The sequence below is a fragment of the Anguilla rostrata genome, chromosome 1 (assembly GCF_018555375.3).
Source record: "Anguilla rostrata isolate EN2019 chromosome 1, ASM1855537v3, whole genome shotgun sequence".
Classification (NCBI taxonomy): domain Eukaryota; kingdom Metazoa; phylum Chordata; class Actinopteri; order Anguilliformes; family Anguillidae; genus Anguilla; species Anguilla rostrata.
In genome coordinates, this window is record NC_057933.1 from 25565131 (window position 1) to 25583411 (window position 18281).

An 18281-nucleotide genomic window follows, 5' to 3' on the forward strand; every position below is an offset into this window, starting at 1 on the left:
GATAATTAATACCCATATTTAAATATCAGTGATATTGCATACGTCAATTCATTCTGGATAGGCCTGTGTTCTATCTTAACATTAGCAATAATTTTTTAATCTTTACTTTTCAGATGAGTTTTAGTTTAAGATGACTATAACACGAAAGAACTACAGTTTATGCCCACGCATGATAGAAGCGCAAGTTCATCCTCTGCAAAGCAGGGCTGTAGGGACCTGGACCATTCTATTTGCGCAATCATGAGGTCATTGAAAATCTACAAAAACAAGATGAAAGCCATGAAAGACTTGTTAGCGTAAGACAAAGACAACCACAACGTGGGCAAAAGATTGAAACAAACAAATAAAATAAAGCTTAGACCACCCTATAACCTATGTTATGTTACACTACTAAGATGGAGCATGGAGCAAATGATAGCCTTACTAAAACGATACAATCACCTCAAAGATCATAGGCCTACGTTTAGTCTAGGAGAAAGTAGAAATAGCAGAAATGTTCACATCTTTCTTGTTTATTTTGTTTAAGTTATAGGCTAATGATACATGAGCTTCAATATGTTATGACTGATGTCTCCTCATAATGAACTGTATGTTTTAATGTTACTCCACAATGAACTGAATGGTTTTAAAATGTTTTTTTACAATGTTTTAAAACTACTATTATTAATGTGATTAACATTTGAAAAGTTATTGTTTAATTGTAAATCCTGAAATTGACTCATTTACTATCCTTAGAACATTAGTATTGAACCTGAAATTGTTTTTCATTCAGTCAGTCAGTCTTCAGAAATCTTCATAAAAACACCTGCACTTTCAACCAGCTGGCTGGACCAGAAATTTTGGCCAATTTCAAATGCCAACAGCACACCATAGGATAGAGATACAGACAAAATGACAACACATATTGAAAGATGAAGTATTGAAGAGCAATTTCCACTATAGTTTTGATTTTGTTCGTAAATAGTTTTTTGGCTACATTCCAAAGAAGACATGTTGTAAGTTTAGCTTTTTCTGTGTTGACAACACAGCAAAAAGTCTGGTCATGCCTATTTCAAATGCCATTTACAGGCCATAGGATAGGAGTGGAGACAAAATGAAAATAGCTATTGAGAGCTAAGAGATTACAGATTTGAATAGTTTGTATTGTTAAGATTTTTTAAATATATATTTATTTATCAACAAATCATGAAGTGGGCTTATTTGGAACACCCATGGGCTTAAAGGGTACATTAGGTACCCATTAAGCCCATGCCAGACTTTTGACATATTTTGACAAATTAAACAATAAAAACATTAGAAATTGGTATAAATGAATTATTGACACTTCAAATGAGAGATTAGACTTTCATTTTAACTAAAATGTTCTCACTTAAATTGGGGCAGTATACATTAAAAATGTCTGAAAAGCGGATTTGGTGGGCTTAATAGGGACGTTTACCCTACTATATGGGCACGCTAAGTACAAACTATGAAGTGCCATCAAAGCCAATTGGTGCCAGCAATCACATGACTGCCACCCTGTTGCATTTTATGACATATGTTCAATGCGGCTCTCCTCAAGAACCCCAAGAACCTCTTTACCTCAGGAATGCATCACATATGCTGGCATCCATTTTGGATTTTAGCACTTTACATGTGAACTCACCATGAACTATTGTGGCAACTGTCCTGACTTCAATCTAAATAGTGAAGGAAAAAAAAGAATGCACTAAATTATGGTTTCCACAAGCCAATAGCTTTTCAGTTTTTGTGATTCTGTGCATAATAGTTTTGAACAGCAGTATGTTTTCCTCAATTTGGAATATTTCATATCAGGAAATGTTTTCACAAAAATAATTAAACCAGATAATCCCATTCAAAAATCATATACAAATTATTTTAGAGCTTTCTTCAAAACAAAAGTAACAAAAAAGAGTAACACAGCTTCCATGAAACACTGAATTTTGCGCTTTTTATTCATTTATGCCTAGCTGAAATATAAAATAGTTAAATAATTTAACACATTTTTACTCTAGAAATATATTCACAGGCTTTATTAGCAATGCATTTTTAACCTTTAGTGGGTCCATATTTAAATGCAAAAAAGCAAATATAGACCAACTGCTGGTTTATTAACGGGGCCAAATAAATGAAATGCCACATTGTGTGTGTGTGTGTGTGTGTGCACATTTATGTGTCTACACACTGCAGTCCATCAGTATTCAGACAGTGGCATAATTTTTGTTGTTTTGGCTCTGTACTCCAGCACGGGATTTGAAATGAAACAATGGATATGAGGTTAAAGTGCACACTGTCAGCTCTAGTTCAGAAGTATTTGCATACATTCTGGATGATCCAGGTGAGAATTACAGCCTTTGTTATACATAGTTCCCCAGTCTTGTCTTCAGCAATTTAAATACATGTTGAATTGGATTCAGGTTGGGCGACTGACTTAACCAAGTCAAGTAGCAGTCATAACTCTAACTCCACTGAGGGGGGGGGGGGTGCTTTGGATCATGAGCTGTTACTTTCTCCACACTTTTCCATCACTTTAGTACAGGTTAATACTCCTCTCATCTGTCCATAAGACTTTGTTCCTGTTTTTTAATGTACTTTTTAGCAAACACTAATCTGGCCATTTTGTTCTTGAGGCTTACTAGTGGTTTGGATCTTGTGGTGAACCTTCTGAGGTCACGTTGGTGTAGGCTAATCTTCTCTTGATTGTAGTCTTTGACATATCTATGCCTGAATCCTGAAGTGTTCTTGATCTATTTTCCAGTTGAAAAGGGGGGTTTTCTTCACAACTGAAAGTATTATTTGGTCATCCACTACAGTGGTGTTCCGTGGTCTAACGAGGTCCTTTGCTATTGCCGAGGTCACCAGTGTGTTCTTGCTTCTGAACTAACAATGCAGCAACACACAGTTGACCAAGAAACAGCTGAACAGCCATGTGTCCAATTACTTTTGGTCCCCAATATATGTATGCATAAGAAGTGCTGCAGTTCCTACATAATTCATGGTTTATGGATGTAAATACCCACAAATTAAAGCTGACAGTCTGCACTTTAAAATAATATTTAAAAACAGGAAACTTTCATCAGTAACTTTTCAGCCCTTTTCTATATTCATCCCCACATATCTGAGAAAGGGTTTTTTCAGCATGCGCTAATGGCTGCAGACTTCTTAGATACCTCCAGTTGCATTTTACAGGCTCTGAACATGTTATACACAATGTAGCTGCAGGAATATCTTGGTAAATCTAAAGGTTGAATGTTCTTAGTGCCTAAGATGCAAGCACCAGTGATATGACAATAGCTTCGCATAAATTTAAAAAATACTTGCATAGGGATATGATAACCAATTTCATGATTCAAACATAATGCAAATTTCAAATAAATTAGTTTCATTCCAATTAAAATATTTGCTTTCAAAGTGTTGCCAAACCACAGCATATTTCAATTTGCGTGCTTTCAAACATTTGTGCCTGAACATGGTCCTCACCCTTTTTGTGTTATCTCACTTTTGGGATGAATTTCTTCCTCTTGTTTTTAAATGGGCTAAACATCAAAGTTGCTCCAAAATGGGCAAAAAAACAAACAAACAATCAGTTCAAAAAAAAGTAGGCCAAATATTTGAGAAGTGTTTGGATTCAATGCAGCTCTTCGGAACGTGGCACAGAAAGACACAGTAGTTCACAGCATAGATATCACTGCATCCAGCAGAGCTCACAAATATCCCCCCATCTGAAGCACCGGTGTCCAAACTGCCACAAGGGCAGTTTCCTTTTCCTCACCCGCAACACTTACTGACTGCTTGGACGCAATGCGTGTAACAATCCGGATACATGACACTACATATATTTTGTAATATATACCAATAGATACATTTTTATGTAAATAATACTTGAAAGCCATTGTCGGGGACAACTGGCAGCCCCAATAACTTTACAAATACAGTGAACTCCGAACATATGCCGCTTCAGGGCACTGCTCAAGAGAAACCATATCGTAAAACTGGGGGGACTCGGAACAAAACATGCTGCAATATCTAGACTGTTTGTCCGACATGAAGATACCCACAAATTAAAGCTGGCAGTCTGCATTCGATTCCACAGTGCTGGAACACAGAGCCGTGACAATAAAAACGTGCGCCGGTCCAAATATATTTGGAGGTCGCTGAATAATGACCTCTTGCGAATAGACCTAAATTAATAATTGTTAGGTACACATAACCAAAATGTTATGAATTTACAGTAAATGTGTTGGCTACGTTGCCAGTAGCCAGGAAGTAAATTATTAACTGCAGCTGTCTGTCTACTACAGATAAAAAAATAAAATAAAATAGCTGCAAACTGTACGTGGGCACAATTGCAGACCTGAAAGTCTACAGTATCTCACCTTGTTCCATGCCCACATACCAAGTAAGTTAGTCTGGTAGCAGTAGAATTTCTTTTTTCAATATATTAGTAATAATATATTAAGTATTTATAAATGTAATACTTTCTAAACATCAAGCAGAATCAGTATAAATTTCATCATATGGTTATCTTATTTTGTGCCTTATTATTATGGGTGTGAAAAATTTCCTCTCTAAGTGGTGCAGAACTAAACCATTTTTAAAGATATCAAGATAATATTTTATTAGTCCACAAGCACATTTCTCACAACAGATCCTTCAATCAGCATGAACCATTTTCTGAATGATGAAGGCTTATTCAGTATTTTAGAGTTGTGGCTCGTGCCAACACTAAAAAAGGAAGCAGATGCTTCTCACCACATTTTATAATATGGCAGATGCCATGACTTTACATCAAGCAAACCAGCACCCAGTATGTTTTCTTTTGGTCCACTTTAGACATTTGTCTTTGCCCGGGTGGCGTGATCTAAGAATAAAGCTTGCAATAACCTCCAGTTGGCAGCATTGGATCATGCAGAGCGTTAAAGTCTTTTCCTGCCTGAGACTGGACCAAACCAAATTGGGTTGAATGATGGCATGCACTAAGAGGAGAGGGTCAGACCAGGGCTTGCTCAAATACGGTCCCTGCCTGTTTAAGTGTGGGGCAACAGCTTGTGTACAGGCTGCGAACTAGACACAGTTGTGACCATAGCATTGTGTCACCAGGGCAACGTATTCCCATTACCTCAATCTATCGCCTTTTTAGCCAAGAAAGTGTTTATGTTGTCTAAAGTTTGAGCATTCTGGAGAAAACCACAGCGTAGCATGTCACCTAAGCGCCATATTAGTAAAATATCTCATTGTCAGAATTTGGAAATTGGTATAGAAAATGCATGATGGTAAAGAGTGCGCTTGATGGAAACTTCAGAAAGCGCGCGCCACATCCTGCGTTTTAGACGCCCTTATATTTCTGGCAGCGAGAAAGCAGTTCTGTGTCGGACACTCATGGGATCTCGAGACAGTGATCCTTCGCAAGGATTAGCCACTTCAGTTCCATGCTGTATGCTAATTTACCTTTTCTACTGGAGCTTGTATATCCGTCCAAGTGCCACTCACAACCGAGCATACACTAGTATTTTGTGAGATTTCGAATTTAAATTGCCAGATGGTACCTGTTAAATAATTACCTACTCCGTCCCTTCTCAATGTCTGTATCAGTTAACTAAATATGACACTTGAAGTCGCAGTAACATGGCTGTCGTTCGAGTAGTAGCTGTAGGCTAAATTCAGTAAAAAATTTAGGCAATTTACGTCATACGAAATTTTTAAAAATTAGCGGGGAATTGCGGCTACCTTGAGAAGTTAATCCCGTCTGCTTTGTGGAAATACAGGAGTCGTCCTCGGCTCCTCCACACAGTCTCCATCGGGGCACACTAGGCCAACTCCAGAAAAAAACTGCTCCAACATTTCTCCAGGCAGCCCCATTACACACCACACGAAAAATGACCACAGCAATTACCATGACGAAACTACAGTCTCTTTGAATATGGACGAAAGAGAGTGCAGTAACGGTCGGCGCGTGCAGCACAGGATGCATTGTCAGGAATGAAAGGGCACTGCTTGGACCCAATTACCATGACGACCCTATACAGTAGCCTACCTATTATCCCAGATTGAATTGAAGGCACACCATTAGCACGTGGGGAGTGATTGTAGGTAGGCGTTCATTGGACCCCCACCCCCAGTCTTTCACACCTGGATTTGATAACTAGGCCTACCCGTGGGAAAAACCGTTGCGAGTGAACATCTGCAGTGCAGTGTTGATAGCTGGCGTTACATAGGCAAGCCCACATCTGAGTACTATCAGTGAAATGCTATTTTACTGAAGGGGTGGTTGGGTTCCGTCTTTATAGGTAGGCATAGGCTAAATTAATAATAGCATAATAAACGCATAATAGCCTACTTTATTTTTTATATCCCTTGCGGAATACACAGTAAAATGTCCAGTGTTAAATTAACTCTTGCAGAGTACATATATGTAGACTATTCCGATAGATCTGAATTAACACTGGGCATTTTACTGTATAAAGACTGAAGATTAAGTCACAGCAGGCCTGCACGAGGTCAAGACGTTCATTGGAAATCCTTAAAGTTAGTCGTGCATGCTGTTAAAAAACATTCTGGTTGGTGAAACGGGTTTTTTTTTAAAATCCGAAATATGCATGCAGATACAAGCACTGATGCATTTCGTAATTTATGTTTTATGATATTGTATTCGTTTTTATACCAAAACATTTTTTTTTTTCAAGGCAGAAACTAGCTGAATAAAATAATAAATAAGACTGAAAAGGAAGCGTAAGTCTGAACAATTTCTCCCTCTCGTTTATCATTTGTACGTTTAGGAGTAGGCTACAAATGATAAACAATTCTGGCGTTTTAAGTATTTTTTTCACGTTTTATTAATTTATATATAGTTTTTTTTTTAACCTTTAAGATAATATAAAACGTCTGTATATGCCATTACATGTAACATCGAATCGACATTAATAAATAAACGTTCTCTTACATTACAATAAGAACTAATTTTCTTGGGTCAAATGAACGTGCCACTATCATAAACAACTAGGTTATCTAGTTTTGGAAATTAACTTCAAGTCTCAACCTATTAAGTCATCTATAACCTGTAGGCTCCATGTGTGAATATGTGGCGTTATTGTAGTAATGCCTTTGACAAAGCAAGCCAATCATTATTTGGACGTAACATCAAATCACATATTTGTCATATTAATATGATTTCAGAGTCTGTGTGTCTCCGCAACTCTGAAATGACCTCCAGAGTGTAACGGCTTTAACACCCCAATTGGTGCAATAATTGGTCTTTTGTAAATGCATATATTAAGTATTCCAGTTGCCCTGCTGTGATAGGTGCATTCCATTGTCCGTCAATGAGCTGGAGGTGTGGTTTTTACCGGCTCAACATTGTGTGGTACATGTACGCTGAATTATCGAGACTGTCCACAGAAGGAATTGAGGAGGATAATTCCTTTATAACGCCCAAGACTGGGGGAACGGTGAAAGTTCTCATAATTTGGAATAATCGGAACAAATATGTAAAGTAGCCTGCAGTATCTAAATTGCAAACGATAAAACAAACACCTTCGAGATTTGCTTAAAACCAGCAAGCCGTCATTGCGATTACTTCACCAAATTACTTTAAAAGTTTGAATTAGGAATTCAGCATCTGGTAAGTCAAGTAGCACCGATTTTTCTTCGTAAATCACTAGAACTACTGCTCCACGCTCCAAGCACTCTAGTCTTCGTTGTAAATCGCATACTAAAATATATCAAAAGGCATATCTTTTGGCTCAGGTAATATGTAGCCTAAGTAACTATCTGAGATGATGCTGATGTATCGCCTCGCTATATAAACACATTTTCTACTCGTTAGATTCGTCTAGTGCTACAAGTTTCTCGTGTTGTTCTATGGATCTTTTTACTGTATCAGTCGTGAATTTGCACCGCAGGGAACTGTTGTTTTTTCTTTCTTCATATTTACACTAGGCGAATTCTTGTAGGTTTGTAAATAGCTTTGTGAATAGTTTGTAAATACCAGTCATCACGTTTAAAACTAAAAACGTTGGTAGCTAAAGAAGGGTAATGTAACTTAATTATTAATGTATCGCCTATACTATTTAATTAGCCTATGTTGAAGTAACAATATATTAGGCTATATTTTTGTTGTGGCTGCTAAAATCTTGTGAAATGTTTACCACCAGTTTCTTTGGTTACTTGTGCTGTGACAGGCACAGCATAAGTAATTTTTACCAGCATAAGTCCTTTGGAAAATGTTTCGGGTTATAATTAGCATGGAGACATTTTTTTATTTTTTTACTAAGACGGTTATTTTAAAACGACTTAAAAAGTAGTTGGGTTGCCGCACATTGCCTACCATCAGCCGCTCAAAACGATGATTTCAATGACCGTGCATTGGTCTTGTTCTTTCAGTTTCCTATACAATGGCTGATCTAAGTGCTAGATATATGCGAACACACAACCACACTGCTTCCCAAATAGTGAGAATTAAATGCAAACATGCATAATAATATCGATGAAATTAAACCACGTGTTTGGTAACTGCCATGCATATGGCGAATTTGTTCTACTCACCGACTAAGACCTACACAACCACTGTAAAGTTTAGCCCTTATTAACGTAGTTAACTATTCATTTGTATTGAACAACCTGTAAACAAAATGTTCATAATATGACAGACTTATTTCGTCAGACGTTTGTTACATTTGATACCAGATGCAGGACTAGTCTGAAAGTATTGGCCGGACTGTTCTGTTCTTTCCGAACGTATCCAGTATCCAGTAATAACAGCGCAGGCCGCGTAAAATATGCTGCAAGGGCACCTTCTTTCCCGCCTCCATATTTGCGGCATAATCCCTTCGATTCAACGTGCATCTAAAAAACAATTGTTTTCTATGACAGAAGCCCCACCTGCTGATGGGGAATTTCAGGTACCATGGGTATGTTGCACCATGGCCTTGGTATTTCGGTTACTTGGCAAGAAAGTATACGAGACATTGCTTTTCATGGCAAACCGTGGTTAGGGCACCCCTATGGGGCACCTGATGCGCCCCTGTGATCTAGCTGCTCTGTCTCTCTTATTGCCGCTTGTTAACCAGACAATATATTATGGCTTGCATAGCTATTTCAGGCGTAAACCAGACATTATTTTAAGTTTATACCAGGAGAGGTTCATCTCCTATAGTGGGTTCATCTCTTATAGTGGAGAGGTTCATCTCCTATAGTGGGTTCTGAGGTTCGATAGAGTATTAGGCAGCACAGGAGATGCTTGCTGCACTTGTGTTTGTGTGAATTATGGCTATCAGCCTCTTCTTGGTTTCAGGCTTCTTGCAAGGCTGTGTGTGTGTGTGTGAGTGAGTGAGTGGGTGAGAGAGAGAGCGAGAGAGAGAAAGAGAGAGAGAGTGCCAGTCATTAATTCTGAAGTGTTGGGAAATGTGAATGTTTCACCTCTGCCTCCGGCACACTTTTATCCATATAAGGGTGTCTGCCCGTGGCTTAGCACAAAGAGGTTTAACATCCGTGCTTGATGTCACATTCTTTGCAGGTGAATAGAGACCATTTCTCCACTGTGAGAAAGTTCTGAAAAGAGATCTCTGTTAACATGCATCCTCATTCCTTTCAGTGGCTAAAAGAAGTGGACAAAATTTTATGGCAGTTTATGTAAAAACTAGGTGGCAACCTTCCAATATGCTGTCTTCCAATGTTGTTTAACCAGAAAGAAATTACTTTTGAGGAATAGCATACCAGAATACACATTATCCCTTTAAATATTTTTTGCAGCTGCAAATATATTGTAAAGTCTTGTAAAGCAAAGGGAAGAGTCACCTTGTCTGTGTGCAAAGACTGTAGTGCCTGGTAAAGGCTGTAAATACCAGACAGCTTCCTGGAGAGACCGTTAACACCAGCTGTCTTTGAGCCAGTGGCTGGTTTGAGTGATGCCCCGTTGGAGATCACATCCTGTCATCGAAGAATCAGACACAGGCTATGACAGAGTGCCACTGCGGGTTGACCGGCCATTGCGGCGTGAAGGGGAAGGAGAAGGAAACGCTATCACGTGTGGATCAGTACCTTATGGCAGTGACTGGCACTGCTCTTATGTAGGGACTGTCATGTGGTGGACACTATTTCCACTGCTGGTGTTTGGTCTAAACATGCTGAGTCTGATACATCTAGCACAGCACACGAGTAGTTTGAGTATGAGCAGTTCTCAGGGCTTACGTGCTTTTGTTGTGAATGAGCAAATGGACCATTGCCGGTTGCACATTTGAGCCTTTGTCTAACTGCACGAGTTACATTTTGTGGAGCTGAGAAAACACTCACTGGAGAACTACGCTACGCTACTGTTTCTAGCAATGGGAATCATGGTGAATTTTCTGCCTAGTTAGCACCCATTTTCTCTGGAAAGCAAGCACGATATAGAAAGACAACATTCCTTATTTCCTGTTTCTTCTTTATTATTAATAGTGGGTGGTCACCAGGAACCTTGTAATCCAAGAATGGTAAAGCACTTAGTCATTTTATGAAGAGAAGACAGAAATATTTGGGCTTTGCCAATACCATCATTTTGGCTTATTTCAACTGAAATTTTTCGGCTATATGCAGGTCGTTTGGCTCAAATGTTGCCCCAGATCTACAAAGCAGGTCTACAAATGTGTGTGTGTGTGTGTGTGTGGGAGGTAGCTTAAATTTAGTGTTTTGCTTTGACTTCAAGCCTGTCTTTGTGTGATAGTCTTGGCATTGACCACAGCACAAGCGATCAGCTTGGATGCTGGAACGCTGTTTTGCTCCGAAGCTTAGGGGAGAAGAATGGGCGGGAGCAGGGGCTCAACTTTGAGAAAAGGCCTTGTGTGTCAATGAACACAGGAAGCTGCTGTTCGAAGAAGAATTCTTTTTTAATTGCAATTGACTTCAAGAGTTGAAAACTGCTGCCAAGCCAAGGGGCTGTGCCAGTGTTTGGATCCACTCGCTTACGTCAACACTGTTTTGTCCAAGAACAAGTGCACATGCTCTAAGATGGTGTAAGAACACTTTCTGTTTTCTGCATCCTCTAAATGTTTCAGTGATTCTGTGTGCCCCCCATACATTATATTATTACCACAGTCTTGTCAGGGATTTCACACTCCGCTCATGCGTCTGAACTAATGGTTTCCAGAAGTTTGCTTGAGAGTCTGATTTGCTGTTTTTTTTTTCTTTCTTTCAACAACTAACCTTTCAGAACATCTGAAACAAATTCTGACCTTACTTTTTTCTTACTGTAGCAAGGCTGTCTCATTGTTGCAAACTGGTTGTGTAGTGAAACGGTGTGTTGTCAACGCCAACTGAGAGAGGAAAGGAAGGGTGATGTTGAGGAGTTGGCTTGGAAATAAAAATCAAACTGAACAAATATTGTCCTTGGCAGTCACTCGTTCTCCCTGCGCTCAAAGCGAAAACTAAATGTGGACTGAGGTGAACTCACTGGCAGGTCCAGAGCTTCTGTTTGAGGGCAAGATCTGCAGATGAGATTATAAGATTAAAACATCGCAGCTGTGTGCTTGAACCGGAAAGGTCATAACTACCTATTATATTCACTTCAGTTATCCCTTTGAGTTTATGTCTTGTTGCAGAAGTGATTAGAGTCATTGAAAATGTCAATTTGGTTTCATGATAGCATCTGGACTACGGTTTACCTCTAGAAGGAAGGCATTATTTCTAAATGCATTATTTCTGGGAATGACTTCCCTGCACACCAACACTTCCTCAATCCTTTCCAGTTTATTGCCTCCCTTTGGCTACCTTTTAATAAATGTGCCAAATTAAATTACTTTAAATGGGAGAATTTCTATTATCTGAAATTGCATGAAGACTGGAGCCTGGGTGCAGAAATGCAGTTCTTTCGCCTCCATTGGTTCTACAATCAGGAGATATTCCATCTTCAAAAACGTTTTTTAGCCACATTGCTAAAGGCCAGATTGAGGCGTTGCATTGTTTCCTGTGACTTTCTCTGGCTAAACATCTCAGAACAATGCCCTACACGCTCTGATGTTGTGTCCCACCCCTTGGAAATTCAGGGACAGGTCTTAATGCTGTTTGTGTTGGATTAAGAAGCTGTTGAACCAGGATGTTCTTGAATGACACCGTTGAAATTGTCAGAGAAGTTACAAGGTGTAGAATAAAAAAAACTGCTTTGGAGTATGTTCATGATACAGAATCACCATATGTTCTCTTATGGCACTTGTAATAAGCACAATTTAAAGAAATATATTGTCAGAAAATTTTGACGTACAAATGTCATGACCAGTGTGCTATATTCAAAGTTTGGGATATGACGTCTCGCCAATATATCCTACTCCTATTTATGGTTCTTCACTGACAGGGTTCAGAAAAGCCAAGAAAGCTAAAAAGACTCCTTGCTGAACATTTTGAGGGTTGATTGTGGGGTTGCATTGGCTTTGGAGTACGGAATGTTTATGCACAGATGCTATGTGCCAGGCTATTCCTGGCCTGGCGACATTCAAGTGTCATTAGAGAGGCTTTCCTCAAGTCCTTCTTAGCGGTGATCCTAATATTAGAGGGACTGCATTGCAGACTGGAGAGGGCATTCCCTGTTTACAGAAAGCTGGTGTCTGGCAGTAAAGCACGCCCATTCACTCCCAAGCGCTGCCACTTTAAGACCAGGGTGAATCCTGCCTTTCTCATCTTTCCCAGCTGTGAGCGTCTGTGCAACTGCAGTGCGATGTAGCGCACGGCTCCCCATCCCCCTACTCTCCCACATCTGCTGCTCATGGTTGCCAGATGCCTGTGGTGTGTTTCCTCCAAATATTTCTGAAATATTCCCATCTACAATTGACTCCTGGTATGTTATTGAGGCAATGTATATTTTTAAATTCAGAAATTGATACAGTTTGAGAGGGTTTCTCTTAACTCTGGCAACCCCACTGCTTTTGTGAATGAGTTCTACTATGGGGATTAGTCACCTCTGGCCATGAGGGTCACAAGGGTCACTTCTCTTTCCCCTCCTCCAACCCTCTTTTTTCTTAAGGGAGACAGAATTTGGGATGGCGCTGACAAGCTCCAGTTCAGGCAGGCTCTGTGGCTGTGGGGAAGCTTTGAGTCACTGGCGAGGGGAGGGGGGTTTGGGTGAAATGCACGTCTTGCACATACAACTACGAAACAACTGGAGCTCTGGTGAGCTGCTGTGACTGTAACTGTGGCATTCATACTGGGCTGTGTGGAGAGTAGACTGTAGAATAGCATAGCATAGTCCTAGTAGCATTCCAGCCCCAGGTCCCCCACCCCAGAGGAATGAATGGCCACTGTGTGAGGAGACCGCCCATCCAACCCATATAGCAGGGGGGGCTGTATTATATTAACAGCACAGCCTCTCCTTTATACTCTTAATGTAGGGGAAATGCTCTACAACTGAAACACTTTAACTATAATCCCCATTCGAGACATCTGACAACTGTAACCCCTTCTAAAAATTCAGCCATTTACTGCACGACTGTTGAGAGACCTTCAGTTTCTGAATGGTACAGGCATGTTTTTCCAGTGTCACTTGAGTCAGTTGGTTTAATGATCAGTCTCAAGCTTACACACACATTGAAAAGCATGTGAAGACAGGTAACGTTACTTGTTTGGCTTTTGCATTTAATAGTAGTTTTTAAACCAGGGAATCAATTTGTAGGTGACTAGCATGGAAGGGTATCATCATGTCAGCATGCAGTCAGTGAATGATCATAGTGTCTAGTGTGCCAGTGTGTGGGTGTCTGCGCTGTGCAGGGTAGCTTGTTACAGGAGAGAAAATACAGTATTTATATATTAGTCAGCTTTTTTGCTCAGACACCTTTCACTATAATAACCTGGCGAAGGGAGATTTAGGCCTTATTTAAGTGCGTCCCTTTTTTGGACGGGGGAGTATGTGCGATCTTGAGGGCTTACAAGTCTCAAACTTTGTCAGAGACTTTTATGCGAATGCAGTGCAACCCGTTGGTCTCTGGGCAGAATGGTGCATGGATGTACGCTTTCACTGACTGAGCTGGATAAGATTCCTGTAATTTGCCTGTTGGATTGAGGAGTATGAGCTCCTCTGAAAACTTGTGGGTTCATAGATGAGAAGACATTTTACAGTAATTTGATTATGCCAGTGACTTTTTGGTAATAACTGCTCATAATGTACGTGAAGATTTGTGCTCCACCTAGTCCTCTCCATTTTGTTATTATGTAATTGTACATAAACTTCCACTGATGCTGCACCCGAGCAAGGGACCAATTTTGAGATTTGTATTCATTCCTGTTTCAATAAAACTGTATTTCGACTGGCTTTATTCATATAACCATTCTCTGTTTTATTGGCCAGGACATGCCAGTGCAACTTCCTTAAATTAAAGTTAAGAAATGTTTGAACAAGTTGAAGAAATTATTCTCAGTGGAATCCCTTTCAGTAAATGTTTGGGGAAATTCCATGCGCTAGAGTGAATTCAGGTTTTATGGGATTTAATATATGCACAAAAGGGACAGGCAGTGGGAGAAGCCCCTCCCGATTCTGCATAAATTAACCTTCAAAGTACATTTTCTGTGCTTCCGGCTGTGGGTAGGAAAATGGACTGGGAAGCTGTAGTACTGTACCAGGGATAGCCAGCTTCAGGTTGTGCCAGCCTGGCTCTATCTGTACAGTGATAATAGTGGTGCTCAGCCAGGACACCAATTCACACCCCACCCACCGCAAGCTACTCATGCTGTTGAAACTGATAATTTGGAATTATTTGGCAGTGAATTTGTTTTCTTTCTTTCTTGGCAGTGTGCTGAGGGCTGCCTCTAGCCCAGGGGAGAATATTATAACGATAATTTATGATTATTATGTATTTTTTTGTTGTGTGAACTGACAAACAGCGTGATAAGGTGGTGCCAGGAAGGTAAGCCTGGCACTGTGCTAGGAAGGCAAAGAGGTGTCACCTGCCCCCCCCCCCCTCCATTGGAGGGGGAACAGAGCTCATTTTGTTTAAAAGACAGGCACAAGACTGTTGAGTTGAATAGCAGGTGACAGATTAAGAAAGAATCCCTCCTTGCAACACCCTCCCCCCTTCCCAAAGGACCAGCCTGACCTCTGCATATCCCCTCAGGCCTAGGGCATCTGCTTTATCATTCACAGACCGCTGCGGTGGGATGGAGGGCTCTGCCGAATTCCACGGTACCCCCCTGGTTAGCCCCCAGTGTCTGGATCCCAGTGTAGCTTGTGTCCTCCTCACCAGGGAATGCAACCACACTGAATGAATGAAATAAACCGAAATAGCCTCAAAGCAAAACCTTTGGATTACCAAATAAAAATCCTAAAAGTGGGTGTTTCACTTACTGTTGATATGGCAGTTTCATTTTGTAAAGATATGCATATTGTGTTGCGCACCAGTGAAGCGCATCAAATGCTTATAGCATTAAAGCGTTAATGCTGACATGCTCAACACACCTTCTTCGCACTGCACTGCACTGATCTAAGTTTTCTCATCTGCAGTAGTTTATCTAAAAAACAAATCTATTGATGGTGAGATTAACATCAGGTTAATCAAATATTTGTGTCTGCAAATCGGTGTCAGTTATAGCCTAATTGATTTGGTGCAGCCCTATATGCCATAATGTTCTAAGTCTTGCAGAATCATCGAGGTTCAGAATAAACCTGCTCAGTTTTGGGCTGGAGCCACTAATTTCTAACCAATCGCATCCACTCATGGAAGACGGGTCCTAGGTGAAGGCCACTTCCCCGTGTCTGTAGCTTAAATGGTGCACCGCTGGAAACGTTTGTTCACGCTGCACAGTAATTGAATGAGGACACAGTTGCTTACTGTAGGACCTCTGCAGGAAATTGTATATGACGATAGTTATTTCTTGCCCACTTAGTTTACATTGTATTTTGGGCTATGCACAGCGTAGCTGTGATTATGTAACCGGTCAATGTTTCAGTGAAGAACCATTTTATGATTTTGATCTTTGAGTGCATTCTCCTTATTGGCCTATTATATTCAGGCTTGCAAGCAAGTAAATACGTTTAAATGGTTTGAAAGCCTCTATATTCAATTTACGAAATGACACCTTTGGTTTATTGTACCTTTCATCATTAAAACACGCTTTTAAATACCACACAGGGTCTTTCCAGGAAAACCAAGATTTTTTTTATTCCTGGTATTTAAAGTAGTACATTGTCAGAAAAAAATATGATGACCCTGTAAAAGCATCCACGCTACCATGTGAGTTGACAGGATGTGGCCTCGCGTGAATTGTTCCACCTCTCTCTTTTCCTCCGTCCACATCATCAGACCTGCTTGGCGACACTCCAGCCTCCTTAGCTCTCGGAAGAGAACTTTCTGAAGTTGTGTTGGTGCAGCGGGGACAATCTCCAAATTCTTTTTTTAAGTGTTTCTCTGTGAGATCAGCTTCTGTTTTCTTTTTTCGGACTCTGAACAGATGTTTTTTTTTTTTCTGAGCTGCATGTCAGGTTTTAATCAGTGCACCTGAAACCTTTCTCTGGAAACATTATGAGCAGTTCATTGCCGGTATTTAACACATAGATTTAATTGGAGTTTCCCTGTGTAGAGTTCTAGCCACCCAAGAGTTACAGCAGAAGCTCCAAAGCCTTCTGGGGCCACTCCCACTAAAAGGAAAAGTCACCCCAAAACACTTGGTATATGTATTAACCTATGTTGATAAGATGTGTTTAATGCAGAAAGTAATTGTACATCGACATTCATGCTCTCAGCTACATGCTCTTCGCAATTTAAAACTGTACCATAAGTGCATACTTGTTGTCTGTTAACCAGGAAAGTAATTGTTCCCATCTTTTAACTTAAAAGAGTGTAAACACAGAAACATTTTTTTTTTCCCTTGCCTCAAGCTGTTATTGTAGCAAAGTCTATGTCAACAATCTATATGCATTGTTGGTGAAATGCTTGATGTAAATTGTATTTCTTTGCCAAATCGGAAGTCAAAAGCTTTGCAAAATATATATTTTCAAGATGTATAATATAAAATAAACCAGCCTAAATGTTCTTCTGTACAATTTAATTTATTTAAAACATAGTTGGAACATGCAGTAATTGACATGATGTTGAGAGTGTTGATTGGCTTTTGAAATATATCAATTCTGCCTTGTTTTCATGTTATTGAGAGTTGGAAGCTTTTTTTTCAGCACTCTTATCTTGGTGCATTGTCACATTTCTCATTACATCACCTAGTAGTGCCCCCGATACTGCATCTAGCTCCGCCCAGTTCCAGAATCTCTGGTACAGAAACCTCCATGCATTAAGCTGTGCTGTCTGCAGTACATGTTGACGTCACGCTTTACTATATGGCTTTAGATAGCTTTTAGATATCTGTAAATACCACCCATAAATCCCAGTCCAGCCCAGGTTGATTCATGCTCCCTGATAACTTCTTTGTAGCCCTCCTGATTCACCCCTCCTGTGAAGGGCAGCTGCTGGGAACTGTTTGTTTTTGAGGGAGAGGTTTAGAAAACACCAGATTGTACTGTATCTTATTTGGAAATGTGCCTTCTTGTGGACCTGAAACCATTCAGGATTAATGAGAAATCCATTCTGGTTTGGGGGTTAGAACATCTAATGGACTGATGAGTGATCCCAGCTGTAATGGACCCCAGGCTGTTTATAAGCGGTTCAGTGCTGTGAGTTTGTTCCCAGACCTGGGTTCCCAGGGTACTTTCTTCCACCCCAAGGGGTGATTATTCCCTGGTTTTTCTTTTTAACATTGTCATATTCTATCATAGTTCATCTCCATGATAACTTTCATACAGGGTCTTGCGTGTCTTCTGAACCACCACTGTGTCATTCCCACGTGAGTGACCTGTGGCAGCCATTTTGGACCAGAATACAACGCAATGTGTGGTGGCTTGCAAGTCAGCTCAGCTGTTGCCACCCAATTTTTTTCCACTGCTGTATCACCAAGCTTAGTTTGATTTCCATTGGCTACTTCTTGCTTGGTAGGGTGGAATTCCAACCACCTTCATGAGTCACACACCTGAAAAGAAAAGAGCATTGTGATTGGTCGGTGACCGAAACGATAGGCCAACACACAATTAAAGGGGCTTCCAAACGAATTAGCGCTCGTGTGCGTCTACTTATGCGCTTGTGCCTGCCTATTCTTTGGAGGATTTGTCAGGCTGACCTCTTGCCTTCAAAGAATATACCCGTCAGCAGAATTCCACAGTTCTGCCGCTGCTCTGTCTGCGCAGCTCCTGGCTCTGTGCCAGGCGACGTCCCTGGGGCTCAGGCGCTGGTGAGGAGAGCAGGCCGTAAATATGTTTACATGGCCGATCACACAAGGAGAAAGGACGC

General features: G+C 40.4%; 1 protein-coding gene across 2 annotated transcripts in view; it reads left to right on the forward strand.

Annotated features, from left to right (window-relative positions):
• tiam2a (TIAM Rac1 associated GEF 2a) overlaps positions 1 to 18281 on the forward strand; it is a 90503-nt gene that overhangs the window by 10530 nt on the left and 61692 nt on the right. The window contains exon 1 of one of the 2 annotated variants that reach the window (XM_064331668.1): positions 7119 to 7618. The exons of the other annotated variant lie outside the window; for it this stretch is intronic. The gene's annotated coding sequence lies outside the window, so the exon portion shown is untranslated. Of the gene's footprint in view, positions 1 to 7118; positions 7619 to 18281 lie in introns of those variants that run through there. 2 annotated transcript variants of the gene reach the window in all.